General features: G+C 50.5%; 1 protein-coding gene across 3 annotated transcripts in view; it reads right to left on the bottom strand.

The window, feature by feature from the left end:
* MLPH (melanophilin) overlaps positions 1-6,452 on the bottom strand; it is a 43,761-nt gene extending 37,309 nt beyond the window's left edge. For all 3 annotated transcript variants that reach the window (XM_060301664.1, XM_070045885.1, XM_070045884.1), the window contains exon 1: positions 5,795-6,452. The gene's annotated coding sequence lies outside the window, so the exon portion shown is untranslated. The remainder of the gene's footprint in view (positions 1-5,794) is intronic.
* Positions 6,453-14,045: the final 7,593 nt, after the last annotated feature.

A 14,045-nucleotide genomic window follows, 5' to 3' on the forward strand; every position in this document is an offset into this window, starting at 1 on the left:
CCCCCCACCCCAGCCCCCTCTCAAGTCTGTTTCTTTTGTTTGATGTGTCTTTCTAATAAGGATGGTACTTGGTTTCCCAGTTCAGATAGAAAAGGCCATTGAGGCCTGGGAACGGGCGCGCACTGGACCAGGGAGGGTCCGGGCACCTCTGGTGAGGTGGGTGCCTGCCGGGGTCGGGTGGTGAAGAGGCCCAGCCTGGCTGCCTGGAGTGATGCCGGGCAGCAACCTACTGAGATGTGAACAGGGGAGACCAGGATGCAGAGGGAAGCAGACAGCCTCCCACGCTTCAAGGGGACCACGGCACCACGGCTTAGCGCCATTTCGGAGGTGGCAGGGATGACCCTGAATTGTTGAGGAAGGTGATATGTGTTCATGATGCTCTGTTTAATGAAGCCAGGAGTGACGCAGTACAGACTCTGAAAAACACGCATCCCACAGACTAAACCAAGAGCAGACGGCTGGTGCCTCACGGATGAGACATCATCTGAAAAATTTTACTCTGGGGCCTATCTTTATTTTATTTATTTAACATCTTTATTGGAGTGTAATTGCTTTACAACGGTGTGTTAGTTGCTGCTGTATAACAGAGTGAATCAGCTATACATACACATATATCCCCATATCCCCTCCCTCTTGCGTCTCCCTCCCACCCTCCCTATCCCACCCCTCCAGGTGGTCACAGAGCACCGAGCTGATCTCCCTGCGCTATGCGGCTGCTTCCCACTAGCTAGCTATTTCACATTTGCTAGTGTATACATGTCCATGCCACGCTCTCACTTGGTCCCAGCTTACCCTTCCCCCTCCCTGGGTCCTCACGTCCATTCTCTACATCTGCACCTTTATTCCTGCCCTGCCCCTAGGTTCTTCAGAACCTTTTTTTTCCTTAGATTCCATATGTATGTGTTAGCATACGGTATTTGTTTTTCTCTTTCTGACTTACTTCACTCTGTATGACAGACTCTAGGTCCATCCACCTCACTACAAATAACTCAATTTCGTTTTCTTTTTATGGCTGAGTAATATTCCATTGTATATATGTGCCACATCTTCTGTCAATGGACACTTAGGGTGCTTCCACGTCCTGGCTATTGTAAACAGAGCTGCAATGAACATTGTGGTACATGACTCTTTTTGAATTATGGTTTTCTCAGGGTATATGTGGTGCCTTTTTTTTTTTCCGTACGCGGGCCTCTCACTGTTGTGGCCTCTCCCGTTGCGGAGCACAGGCTCCGGACGCGCAGGCTCAGCGGCCATGGCTCACGGGCCCAGCCTCTCCGTGGCATGGGGGATCTTCCCGGACCGGGGCACGAACCCGTGTCCCCTGCATCGGCAGTTGGACTCTCAGTCACTGCGCCACCAGGGAAGCCCTGTGGCGCCTATTTTTAGCTCTGGCCCAACTTCTGGGTGAACAGGAGGTGCAGGCAGAGGAGGGGAGGGAGAGTGATTCCAAATTTCAGACACATCCCGTGTGTAGCGTGCTGTGCCATGCAGCAGGGACGCGATGCTTCCGAGGGAAGCGTGTTCTCAGGACAGCCTGGGGTCAGGAGCCTGGCTCCCGACATGGGTCCACGACACGGGGGGTCCACGACATGGGTCTTTATCTACTGTGACCAAATCTTCTCATGTAGTGAATTAATGATGTGCAGAAGCTTAAAGCTATTTATTTATTTAAAGATTTTTTGATGTGGACCATTTTTAAAGTCTTTATTGAATTTGTTACAACATTGCTTCTGTTTTATGTTCTGTTTTTTTGGCCCCGAGGCATGTGGGATCTCAGTTCCCCAGCCAGGGATTGAACCCGCACCCCCTGCATTGGAAGGTGAAGTCTTAACCACTGGACTGCCAGGGAAGTCCCAGCTTTTTATTATTTTTATTAATTTATTATTTTCGTTGTTCTTGTTGGCGGTGGTGGCGATGATGGGTGGTGGGGTGATGGTTTAAAGCTTTTAAAAAACTATCTTCAGAAAATAATCTGAAGTCGAATGGAGAATATGTTTGATTTCAGTATTCAAAACGCATAAACCAAAAGTCTCTGGCAATCGAGGAGTGTGTTGCTAGCACCCCTTCTAGCCTGCGTCAGGCTGATGGGGGAACTTGGGGTATGGGGGAAGGGCAGCCCCTCTGCCAGGTATGGCCATGCTGAGGAACCCACGTGGGTTCATGGAAGGGAACAGCCTTTCAGCCACAATCATCTCTCTCCTCACTCCCCACTTAGCTTGCTCACCAAGACCCTGATCTCCAACCGGTATCCCTCCAACCGTAACAGTCGAGGGGGAACATGGCAGCAGAGGACACGCTGGACCCATGGAGGGGGCCGGGCTCTGCCCTGCCCTAGCCTGGGGGAACCGCCCAGGGCATGCGTGCTGGGGCGGGGGCAGACCCCACCAGGCTCCACGTGCTCCTGACTCCACTTCGGTGCAGATTATGCCCAGTCATGAGCTTCCTGAACAAACCACTTTCAATTTGCGCCTGGTCCACGGCTCAGATGTAATCACATTTTTAATCTTTGAGCCTGTGAGCCCTCCCCCACTGCTTAAAAGCTATAATGGAGAAAAGAGAGCGTGACACCGAGGTTAGTGAGTTGGGAAGAGACAGAACAGGTTTTACCAAGTGGATATCCCGAACCCAGACCACCGCCATTTCAATGGTGGGTCATCTTTATCTGTTAGAGATCTGAGTTCGTATTTTGGCCACATTAAAGGGAGATCTGGGCGGGGATCCCTCCTACATAAAACCTGGGCTGGCGGCCCCCGAGCTGGAAGCGACAGCAGTTATGCGTAGTCACCACCGCTGGAGCAGATAAACTCTGCAGCAAGTCCAAGCTCCTCTTCGATGCCCAACAAACAATGGCAGGAATGACTCAGAATCAGGTGGGCAACTCTTGCTGATAAAGGTGTGGGCACGTTCCTGAGGGAAGGCCAGGCGCCAGCTGTGGCGCCTTTGTGTTAACCCTTTGCGGCTGCTTCCCAAAGCTGGCCTGTGTGGTCACTTCTGCAGGCAGGGCCTGCTGCCCTCGTCAGCTGCAAAGTGAGCACCTTCCCCCCCACCCACGGCAGGTGCTCTGAAATAAGTCCAGCAGCAACGGCCCTGCAGCTTGCCTCCCGCCTGCCTGTTCTCTCCGTTCTCCCAGCTCCCTGGGAAGCTGCTGGAAACCTTGTTTACGCATGGACATAGTTCTGCACCTGCAGCTAAAGCCTCAGCTCTAGTCTCCACAGCAAGGACGGGTCCCAAGGTGACGCTGAGGGACGAGGACGCGGCTGAGCTCCAGGAATTGGGTTCCTATCCTAGTTCAGGCACCAGCCAGCCCTGCGACTTGGGACAAGTCCCCTTCCTCTCTGGGTCTCAGGTTTTCCATCTGTACCATGACCTCTATGTCTCTCTCCAGCCCTGGGTGATGCCAGGATGTCAGGATTAAAGGGAGAGGTTACAAGGTGGGTAGAGGGGAGCGGGCTCTTCCTCCAGAGACTGCTTCTGAAAAGAACGAGACAGCCCTAGAAGGCTGACCCAATGGCATGAACTGGGGGCAGCCACGAGAAGTCACCACACTGTCATCCGAGGCATCAAAGTCTCCCTTCTGTGTAGCCTACAGGGCTCTGGAGCCTCTTCACCACCCCCAAGCTTCCACTCAGCTGGCTTTAACTTTTCAGTCACAAATGCCTTAATCAATAAGACCCACTGACTGCTAGTCTATGTGCCTGGAATTGTCTTCAGTGAATCCTGCGGGGCTCCTACCACTGCACCCAGATTTTGGAGGTGGTGGAGCGCAGGCACCTATGATTGGTGCTTGGATCTAAGGCGTGAGGCCCTGGAGATTCAGGCAGGGGGCTCTCGCCCAAGAGAGCTGTGTCTTACTGAGGTCAGCGGAGCGGCTGACAATCCAGTGGAGGGCTGGACGTCGGAGGACAGAGGTGAACGGGCTGAACCCAGGTGCCAGTGTCACTGCTCCGCCGCCATGGTCTGCAAGCCCTGGCCTTCTCCTCGGGGCTTCACGGCCAAGCGCAGTGCCACCTTTGCATCTGGTGGGCTAGTGGGGGCCTCACCTCCCCCCTTTATCATTCCAACCTCTCAGAAAGAAATGTGTAACTAAAATTTTAAAAAACAAACATAAAAAGGCAAAGACCCCAACCCAACTGAAAATGAAATGGGGTTTTCAACATTTGGTTAAGGTGAGTAGGACACAGTCTAGGAAACTGCAGGGGATTTGTAAAGAGGTCTGGCTCAGGCAGGGACCCGGGGCCACCCACTCTGTGACTCTCCTCGTCTACAGACCCTTCCCCCATCCCGATAACAAGATGGTGGGCTGTCGAGGGGCGTGTTGGAAAACAAAACATAATTCCAATAAAACTGGGGCTTTCAGAGGCCCCAAAGTCCAGGACGCCTCCTCCCATATGCCATGACACCACCCGGGCTCTCTCTCTCCGGGCAGGAGGGGTCTCTCCCCAAACAGCCTCAGGCCCCTGGGCGACCAGCCAGAGTGAGTCTCCTCCGAGGCCGGCAGCCTCAGCCCCGTCTGCATGGAGATCCGCAACAGGGCTAAAAGGGAGCACGCCTGCACTGCTGGTGGGAACGTGAATTGGTGCAGCCACTATGGAGAACAGTATGGAGGTTCCTTAAAAAACTACAAATAGAACTACCAGATGGCCCAGCAATCCCACTACTAGGCATATACCCTGAGAAAACCATAATTCAAAAAGAGTCAGGTACCACAATGTTCATTGCAGCTCTATTTACAATAGCCCGGAGATGGAAACAACCTAAGTGCCCATCATCGGATGAATGGATAAAGAAGATGTGGCACATATATACAATGGAATATTACTCAACCATAAAAAGAAACGAAATTGAGCTATTTGTAATGAGGTGGATAGACCTAGAGTCTGTCATACAGAATCAAGTCAGAAAGAGAAAGACAAATACCGTATGCTAACACATATATATGGAGTTTAAAAAAAAATGTCATGAAGAACCTAGGGGTAAGACAGGAATAAAGACACAAACCTACTGGAGAAAGGACTTGAGGATATGGGGAGGGGGAAGGGTGAGCTGTGACAAAGCGAGAGAGTGGCATGGACATATATACACTACCAAACGTAAGGTAGATAGCTAGTGGGAAGCAGCCGCATAGCACAGGGATATCAGCTCGGTGCTTTGTGACCGCCTGGAGGGGTGGGATAGGGAGGGTGGGAGGGAGGGAGACGCAAGAGGGAAGAGATATGGGAACATATGTATATGTATAACTGATTCAGTTTGTTATAAAGCAGAAACTAACACACCATTGTAAAGCAATTATACCCCAATAAAGATATTTAGGAAAAAACCCAAAAAAAACCCCAAAAAAACCCCACTGTTTTGGGCTTCCCTGGTGGCGCAGTGGTTGAGAGTCTGCCTGCCGATGCAGGGGACACGGGTTCGTGCCCCAGTCCGGGAAGATCCCACATGCCGCGGAGCGGCTGGGCCCGAGAGCCATGGCCGCTGAGCCTGCGCGTCCGGAGCCTGTGCTCCGCAACGGGAGAGGCCACAACAGTGAGAGGCCCGCGTACCGCAAACAAAAAACCCCACTGTTTTGCTCCCTGAGGATCCAGACCAGCTTGCCAAGCTATCTGGGTGAAGCCTGGGTTTGGGGTTCGGTGGGTTGGACGCGTCCTCCTCATCGGCCGGGACCGAGGCCTGGGGGCCCCTGGGGGTGTTTTCACACCGGTGGGGCTGCACGCAGCACCGCGGACCCGCCCTGAACCTGCGGCCTCCATCCCGGGCGCCACCGGACCCCGCCGTTCCCCCTTCTCCCCGAACTCACCGACTCCTTTCCGGGTGCCTGTCGGCCCTGGCCCGGACCCCGGGGTTGCTCTCTGCGGTCCTGCTAGGGAGAGCAAGGCGACGGGCCGGGCGTCGGGTCGCGGTGCGTTGAGGCCAGGAGGGCAAATACAGGCCAGGCAGGGCGCAGGGCGCACAGCCAGGAGGGAGGGGCGAGGTCCCGGAGGCGTCCGCCGGGTCACGAGGACCGCGCCGCGCCCAGCTCCGGGAGCGCCGGGCACCTCCGGGTGCCGGCGGGGCAGACACCCGGGGCGCCAGCGCGGGAGGCGCCAGTGCCGGGCAGAGCCCGTCGCTCCTCGCCCCCAGCCTACTTCGGGGAGGAAGGCAGGGAGCGGAGGGCTGAGCCCACACCTGGCGAGTCGGGAGACTGCCCGGTGATGCGGCCGCCGCCGTCCTGCCCTCGGCGCGAAGGGAGCCGCCGGCCTTTCTCGCCCTCGGAGCGCGCGGGACCTCGTGTAATTCCCATCCCAATTCTGCGCGATTTACTCCAGTTTTACAGATGGGGAAACTGAGGCCCAGGAAAGAGCGTTCCCCAAAGCCACAGACTAACTCGTGGGAACGCCTCACTCGTAAATGGGACTCTGGACCCCGTGTTTCCTGCGGCAGACGCGCGCCCCTCCACGTCTTCCCTCCTGCCTGGACGCGGCTGGACCCGGAAGCTCAAACGCCAGTAGCCCCGCCACGGGGAGGGCACCGAGACCTTGCGCGCCAAAAAAAGTCCCGCAAGTCACAGCCGCGGCTCGCGGAGGGGTCAGCATCCGCGCACAGACGGGGCGGGGCCGGGGGCGAGGATTCCCTGCGTAAGGACCTCCGAGTCCCCGCGCCGCCGTCTCACTTTCCGCGCCCGGACTCGCGCTCAGGGGCGCCTCAAACCCGGAGCGTGCGACGCACCACCGCCAGCTCCAGCCACCGTGCTGTGCCTGCTTGTCCTTCCCAAATCCCCTGGACATTAAAGGGCGTCACCATCTTCCCTTTCCCTTCCGGAGCTGGGCGCATCAAATCACTCCCCCCTCCTCCCTCTCACTTACTATTGTTAAAGAAAGATCAAACAAAACTACATTCTTTCCCCCAGGAACTACTTTCGAAACTTTCCGTATCTGCGAAATGGGGATAGGAATGTAAATAAATACATAAATGATCAGTGCTGTTAGGTGAACAAATACTGATATCTCCGTTTTACAGAGGAGGAAACTAAACCTTATAGGATCATTGTGATGTCACATTGGATAATTTATAAGGCACTTTCAAAAGGCACACAATTCTGCTCGGGTTAGAGCTCTGGTTGTCTGCTGTGCCCGCGGAAGCACTGGAAGTGCGTGTGGCTATTTCTGTCCTCTGGGCTACATAGGCGCTCTGGCCAAGCACCATCAACTCTGTGTGCGAACCCGGGAAGTAAGGTGACACTTATACGTAACCCAGAGTTTCCAGAAACCCTGTGAGCCGGTTCTCATGTTTTTCATTTCCTTACCATATACTTTACTGTTGCTTATAAAATTAACAGATCCCTTAAAAGTCGGTATCAGGACCGTTTCTTTTTAATATGTATTTTATCTTTTATTTTTTTAAAAAATTGAAGTATAGTTGATTTACAATGTTGTGTTAGTTTCAGGTGTACAGCAAAGTGATTCAGGTATGCATATACCAATATCTAGTCTTTTTCAGATTCTTTTCCATTATGGATTATTACAAGATATTGCATATAGTTCCCTGTTCTATATAGTAAGTCCTTGTTGTTTATCTATTTTATATATAGTAGTGTGTATCTGTTAATCCCAAAGCCCTAACTTATCCTCCACTCCTTTCCCCTTTGGTAACCGTAGTTTGTTTTCTAAGTCTGTGAGTCTATTTTTGTTTTGTAAATAAGTTCATTTGTACTATTTTTTCGATCCCACATATAAGTGATATCATGTGATATTTGTCTTTCTCTGACTGACTTCGCTTAGTATGATAATTTCTAGGTCCATCTATGTTGCTGCAAATGGCACTATTTCATTCTTTTTTAGGGCTGAGAAGTATTCCATTGTATATATGTACCACATCTTCTGCCAGTGGACATTTAGGTTGCTTCCATGTCTTGGCTATTGTAAATAGTGCTGCCATGAACATTGGGGTGCATGTATCTTTTCAAATGAGAGTTTTCATCTTTTTTGGATATATGCCCAGGAGTGGGATTGCTGGATCATCTGGTAACTCTATTTTTACTTTTTAGAGTAACTTCCATACTCTTGTCCATCGTTTTTAAATGTTTTTTATACTTTCATGCTTATTTATTTAAATTAGTGGGTTTTAAGTAATGTGTAAAACTGATACATGGTGATATGTGATAAAGATATATGGTAAAGAATATGAACAGTATGAAATGAAAAGTCAAACTTAATCTTATTCCTTCACCCAAGCCCACTTCCCAAAAACCATCATTAGCAGTGGTGCCTTGTGTATTCTGCCCAAATTATTGTGTGTGTTTAAGCATGTGGACTCTGGAACCAGCTGCAGGAGTTGGACCCCAGCTGACCGCATCCTCATTGGACTGTTACTTAACCTCCCCCAGGCTCAATTCTCTCTTCTACACGTTGGGGAGAGCAACAGGTTCTACACAGTAGGGTCGTTCTGAATCAGTATACACAAAGCACTCGGATGAGACCTGCCCTGAGGTGAGTGCTAGGTAGATATTAACCCCTGTTAGTATAGACCTGGTTCATTCTTTTTAATGGTTGCAGAGTAGCCACTGCATGAGTTTACCATCCTCATTTTACTGCTCTCCTATTGATGGACAGTTAACTTTGGATTTTTTGCTATTTAAAAATATTTCTGGGGCTTCCCTGGTGGCACAGTGGTTGAGAGTCTGCCTGCCGATGCAGGGGACGCGGGTTTGTGCCCCGGTCTGGGAAGATCCCACATGCCGCGGAGTGGCTGGGCCCGTGAACCATGGCCGCTGAGCCTGCGCATCTGGAGCCTGTGCTCCGCAAAGGGAGAGGCCACAGCAGTGAGAGGCCCGCGTACCACCAAAAAAAAAAAAAAAAAAAAATTTCTGCCATAAACATCTTGCGTATAATGTGTAATATCACTGGCATATACATATTTATGATGGTACATAAATGTAATTGTACCTACATACGTATCACTGTACATACATGTGAATACAAATATATCTATACAATAAAATCCTAACATTGAATTGCCGAGTCAAAGGATGTATGCAATTTTTAAGAGAAAATTCTAGAATTGAAAAAGTTTAAATTATTGAAACAATCTCAAAAATGACATAAGTTTGGAAGTATGATACAAAGAAGTCCTCCTTCCAATTTGTAAGTTGCTGACGTGATGTTTTAGTATGTATTTTACAAGCAAGGACAAACTTCTACAAAACTTCAATCCAGCCATCAAAATTGGTAAATGGTATGCTGTTATGTATAATCATGAGAACCCTTTCCAATTTTGCCATTTGTCTCGATAATTATCCTTTATTGTGAAGGATCCAGTTCAGAATATCTTGATTTCTTAATTTAGCTATTTACGGGGAGAAGGGAGGGAACGGAGAGCAGAGGAGGGGGAAGGTAAGCAGTGGGGCCTGGTGGCTGCTGGCCAGGATCTTGGGCTCGGTTGTTTCTCCTTCTCCTGGTATTCTTGGCTTGCCTGGGCCTTACCTTTGGAGCCCTGGCCCCTTCCTACTTCTCAGGGCTCCCGGTGTGCCCCTGGGTGCTACCCTCTGGCTCCCTTTTTGCCCCTGCCCCTGTATCTGTCCTTCCTCATTCACTTGCTTCGGGCTGGCTTTCCTTTTTTAAGACTATGTGGTCCAATCCTGTCTCTTACAGATGAGAAAACCGATGCTGAGAGAGGGGGTGGCATACACCCAGGGTCACACAGTGAGTTGGAGATGGCTCGCCTCTCCAGGAGCAAGCGTTGCAATCAGCCATCACGGACCCTCAAGAAGTCGGCTTGGTGGGGGGACACCAGAGGGAAGTAGAGCCCCCCCCCCAACTTCCTTGTCTTAAAGTGGCTGTCAGGAGACCCTGGCTTCTCTGAGGTTTAGGGGTGGACACAGCAAGGAAGGCAGGATGGCTGTCTCGGCCATGCCATCAGGAAGCTCACCGTGGAAGATGGGCCTCAGGGCAGCGCCCTTTAATTTCACTGTTTGGAAGTCCCCCATCTTCAGGGATAGCTGGACAGGCAAGTCCTGTTGAGGGCTGGGCTGGGACTTCCCTCATCTGTGCTGGTAGAGAGGAGACGCCAAGGGGGAGGAGGCCTCCGGCCCACCAGGGAGCATCCTGCAGTGCCTGGAAGTACCAGCTTCCCACGATGGCAGATGCAGGGTTAGTGCTGAGAGGCCTGGGGTCCCCTATCCACCGCCATCATTGGGTCCTTGATAGAGCTCACCGGCAGGCAGCAGTTAAATCCTTCCTGCCTTCTCCCCTGGCTAAATCCTCTGGGCTGGTTTGCCATTGGGCTAACCAGGGCATCTGGAGTTTTGAGACGAACACCCAGGAAGTTGAACACACGTAAAGTACCACCCCCAATCCCAGCCACGTTCAGTAAACTATATTTTACAAGAAAACACATTTAAATGGTACAAATGAACTTATTTACAAAACAGAAATAGAGTCACAGATGTAGAAAACAAACTTATGGTTACCAGGGGGGAAAGAGGGGTGGGGGAGGGATAAATTGGGAGATTGGGATTGACACATACACACTATGATATATGAAATAGATGACTAATAAGGACCTACCGCATAGCACAGGGAACTCTAGTCAATACTCTGTAATGACCTATATGGGAAAAGAATCTAAAAAAGAGTGGATATATGTATGTGTAGAACTGATTCACTTTGCTGTACACCTGAAACTAACACAACATTGCATATCAACTAGACTCCAGTAAAATTAAAAAAGAAAATGCATTTACATCAAATGCTGAATGATTTTCTTTCTTTTATAAATCTGAAAAACTGAGAGAAATCCCATCGTGGGAAGTGTTCTCCTGGCTTTGTGGTTGTTCTCCTGGGCGGGGAATCCCAGGGCCTTTGAGGAGGTGTCACCTGACCCTGCTGCCTGCTGGCTCTTCAGCGCACAGGGCCCCGTGACTGCAGTGGAGCGCACACAGTGACCCCTGAGCTGTATGTCTCGGGGTGGGGGGTGGGGTCTGGGGTCAGAACCACTCCCAGGAAAGCGCCTGTCTGCTTGTCTCCCAGCCTCCGCCTGCCTTCTCTCTGTTTCCGAGCTCCAGCCCTTTTCAGAAAGATGTCCCTGCCCCACTCACTTGCGCAAGTCCTACTCCTTTCGGGTGTCAGCTCAACTGTCCTCCCCTCAGAAAAGCATTTCCTGCCTGTCCAGCCCTCCCCACTATCAGACTCCCCGTTATTCCCGTCACGTTCTTACAGAACCATTCTCATGGTTTCCCACCACATGTGTGAGGTGCTCTGGTAACGTCTTTGTCCCCCTGCTCTAAGGCCCGGGAGCTCCAGGAATGGGATGTTCACTTTGACGTCCCTGCTGCCCATGGTTGGTCTTTGATGACTACTTGTTGAATAAATATTGTTCAGTAATCATAATAAGTATTTTGATGATGCCCTTGATTTTAACTTTGACTGGTGATCTCCAAACAGAGCTCTGTTCCCACCACCCAGGTGAACTAAGCCCAGGGCACCTTCCGGGGAGAAATGTTGGTTGAGAAGAGGGCTGGTGGAAAGGTGGGATGCAGGGTTGGGAGAGGGAGGCCTGCTTTCTTCTGGGGCCATGATTCCCCTCTTCCTCGCACCCTTCATCAGCCCTTGCTGTGTTTTGAGACAGCAGCCCCCAACTCAGCTCAGCCTCTTCCCCTATCTTGGGCTGGTCTGAGCTCATCCTTGCTTTTTCTCCCCAGGAAGGATGTGTCAGAGGGCAAGAAACAGTCCTCTTCTACTCAGAGCTGAACAGAATTCATTTGCCTGTTTCTATCCCATGTTCAATAGATCAGAAATGTAGAGTTTGCAAACTCATTTTGGCAAGTTGCTTTCCCGCCATCTGAACACATGAGGAATTAGATTTTGATAAGTGCCTAGAAGGAGCTCTAATTAGGCAGAGAGGCCAGCCAAGAAGAGGGAAAACTCTGAAGAATGAAGCCCTTGACTCTAAAGCCATCAGACCTCTCAGGCTTTCAGGGTTTTGGAAGCTTCAGATCATGTGAGACGTGAGCCAGTGAGCACTTGTTTTTCCCTAGAGTAGCTTAATGAGGAGTTTTCACTATGCAGCGTTCAGGAATCCAGCAGAAGTGGTTCCTACTGAAGGGAAAGAACTTAGGCAAAAGTTTTATGCTCTATTCTCAGAAGACCTCTTCTGGAAACCTCAGTTGTGTTTATGAAGGGAAGGAGCATGAAGGGAACTGATGCTCACTGAAGACCTACTGGGTGCCTGTGAGCACTGTCTGGTTGCCCAACTTCTATAACATCAATTGTATTGTGTGCCTGACCTGTACAGCGTTAGTTGAGTTGGGTGCCTGACCTGTACAGTATCAATTGTGTTGGGTGCCTGACCCGTACAGTATCATCTGAGTTGGGTGCCCGACCTACACAGTATCAGTTGAGTTGGGTGCTTGACCTATACAGTATCAGTTGAGTTAGGTGCCTGACCTATGCAGTATCAGTTGAATTGGGTGCCTGACTTATACAGTATCAATTGGGTTGTGCAGGTCAGGAAGCTAAGACACTAGCCCTAAGTCAGTCAGTTAGAGAGGTGAGATCAGATTCAAATCCCGGTCTGAGAGTCTCAAAGCCTAGACTTTCACCTTGCCCTGTGGCTCTCACCACTGCAGGAGTGACCAGCTCAGTTGGTGTTGGCATAACCAGAGGTAGAAAATCTGTGAAGAGCAGCCCTAGAAACTGAAACCCAGTCACCCCCCTTCTGGTGGTTACTTGCCGGGGCACACAAGGGGAAGTGGCTAGGTTAGCCCCTGAGAGCATCCCGCCCTCCATCATGGGGTGGTCACCTCCACCCCCAGGTTCCCAAGTCATGGCTGCTAAATCAGGCATTACAGTGACAATTCTTTCCACCCCTCCTTCACTTCCGTAATTCACAGAATGACCTGATTTCAGTTCTAACAGCGGAAGTTGCCCTTCACATTAAACTCTCGTACAAAAGTTCTGGAACATTTGCAGTGTTGTTAATGACCTTCCCTGCAGTGAGATCTGTCACAAGATCTCTCACTAGAGCTGCTGCCACCCTCACCCTCTCTGTCTGATGCCAGAACAGGCTCGGGAGTCAGTGCCAACTGGAAACCAACCCAGAACAGGGAGTGGGATTCCAACAGTACCTCACCCACTGCTTCCCCACCCCGTGGCCAGATCCCAAAGCCCATGGCCAACCCCTCCCCATCCTTAGCCCACGAATCCTCCCCTCACACTTCCTCTAACCCCATATTCACCCCCATTTTTGTGTTAATGGTCCTGTTTCCCGCACTGTCACCACCACCTGAACCCCACACCCAGTTACAGTTTCCAGCTTCCTGATCCCAGGAATCCAAACGGGCTTGCCTGTTTCTTGGAGCACAAGCTATGCCTTCAATTCGGGGTGGAAACTTTATGTCAAACTGTGCTTTCGTGCCTGCACTTTTTCTCCTCCACCCGTCCACAGTTCACCTTCCAAACTGGCTGAAATTCTACTAGCTCAGGAGGCCAAGCTAGGTCACTGGTTTTGAAATTAGCTTTGTAAGTGTATTTCAGGGTTCTGGAGATACCTGATTAGAATTTGCAGGTTTTAAAGCCATTTAAAAACTGTAATAAAAACCCAACATCCTTGGGGAATGGAACGGCAGGCTCCAATCTCCGTCCTCAGGGCTTGCTATGCAAGCCGAAATGCTTATCACGGCAGTGTTTAGAGAAATCCATATCTCCTGCCGCCTTGGGGCAGACTGTGCTGCTAATCGGACACAGAATTTAATTGTAAGGGTGCCAGTGTAGGGGTTCCAGATAAAATACAGGATGCCCAGTTAAATTTGAATTTTAGGTAAACAATGAACCTTTTTTTTGTTTTTGAATAAGCTTGTTCTAAATGTTTCATGGAGCATACGTATTTATACTAAAATATTATTTGTTGTTTATCTGAAATTCAAATTTAACTGGGGATCTTGTACTATCTGGCAAATATGTACCAGCACTACAGAGGGAGCACCCTGAGTATGTTTTCTATGCTAAAGTCAGGGCCTCGAGAGGGAAGTGCTGGCATCCTGTGACCTGGGATGGGGACATTTGGGTGGATGAGTC

The sequence above is a fragment of the Globicephala melas genome, chromosome 7 (assembly GCF_963455315.2).
Source record: "Globicephala melas chromosome 7, mGloMel1.2, whole genome shotgun sequence".
Lineage (NCBI taxonomy): Eukaryota > Metazoa > Chordata > Mammalia > Artiodactyla > Delphinidae > Globicephala > Globicephala melas.